The sequence below is a fragment of the Heterodontus francisci genome, chromosome 35, assembly GCF_036365525.1.
Source record: "Heterodontus francisci isolate sHetFra1 chromosome 35, sHetFra1.hap1, whole genome shotgun sequence".
NCBI lineage: Eukaryota > Metazoa > Chordata > Chondrichthyes > Heterodontiformes > Heterodontidae > Heterodontus > Heterodontus francisci.
Window position 1 is genome coordinate 23,144,714 of NC_090405.1, and position 1,052 is coordinate 23,145,765.

The 1,052-nt window shown below is 41.5% G+C and overlaps 1 non-coding gene across 1 annotated transcript; it reads right to left on the bottom strand.

Annotated features, from left to right (window-relative positions):
• Positions 1 to 631: 631 nt before the first annotated feature.
• Positions 632 to 703, bottom strand: trnam-cau (transfer RNA methionine (anticodon CAU)). Its single transcript has one exon. It is a non-coding gene; the product is annotated as a tRNA-Met (tRNA).
• Between the last annotated feature and the right edge of the window lie 349 nt (positions 704 to 1,052).

Below are 1,052 nucleotides of genomic sequence, written 5' to 3' on the forward strand. Positions count from 1 at the left end.
AGGTCACAGAGAATAACTGACCAGAAGGTCATGAAAGGCCATGAACAAAGGTTGTATGTTAATGCTGTGCTGAAAGACAAAGCATTACTACAGAGAGGGTGTAAATAGACTGTAAAGCACAGAGCACTCCAAGCACTGCAATAAAAAAATTAAAAAGCAGAAACAGTAGAAACAAACTAAACACACTAAAAAACCTAAAATAAAATAAGCAAATTAAAAAGGAAAAATAACTGCACATAAAAAGGAGAGGGCGGGGGGAGTGTGTGGTGGGTGCTGTCATGCTCGGAAATTATTGAATTCAATGTTCAGTTTTGCGTGTTATTGTTTTACTTTCTGTTACTCACCATCTCCTGACTGTGACCATTTGCCGTCGTTTTACATCTGCTGGTGGAGAGGAGGCGCTGCAGGAATGGTTTGACAAAGAGGAGAGAATGGGGTGAAACGTGTTTGCAGCTGGTGCAGCTTGTGTTCCTGTGCGCAACAAATTGGTTTGTGAGACTTGTTGCTGATTGATGTGTTGAGTGGAAGAAAAACGCTGATTGCAATAAAGTGTTTGAAGAAGCATGATGTGATTGTGGATAAATACTTGATGTTTTGAAAGTAAACAATTTGTGTTACTACAAAATATGAATAGCAGAGAATGGTTTCGATCCATCGACCTCTGGGTTATGGGCCCAGCACGCTTCCGCTGCGCCACTCTGCTACCGGATGATTTTAACTTCAACTGCCTATTAGTGAAATATGTTCATTTCCCCAATTTTTTTTTACAAAATAGGATTGTTGTCAGATTGCTCAAGAACCCAGACTCAGCGACACACTCGCTGACAGACTCACCCTCACTGCACAATGGCACAAGGACACTGAGTAACAGCACCGACAATCAGGCAGGCAGAGAAAGACACACAGAAAACCAGGAAGAGATTTCAGGATCCAGAAAGGAACAGACAGAGAAAGTTACTGAGCAAACCAGCAAGAGACAGCGAAAGACGGATGATTTATGGAAACGTGTTCTCTGTTAAGATGTCCCCTGTGTTCTTTTAAAGATATTTCCT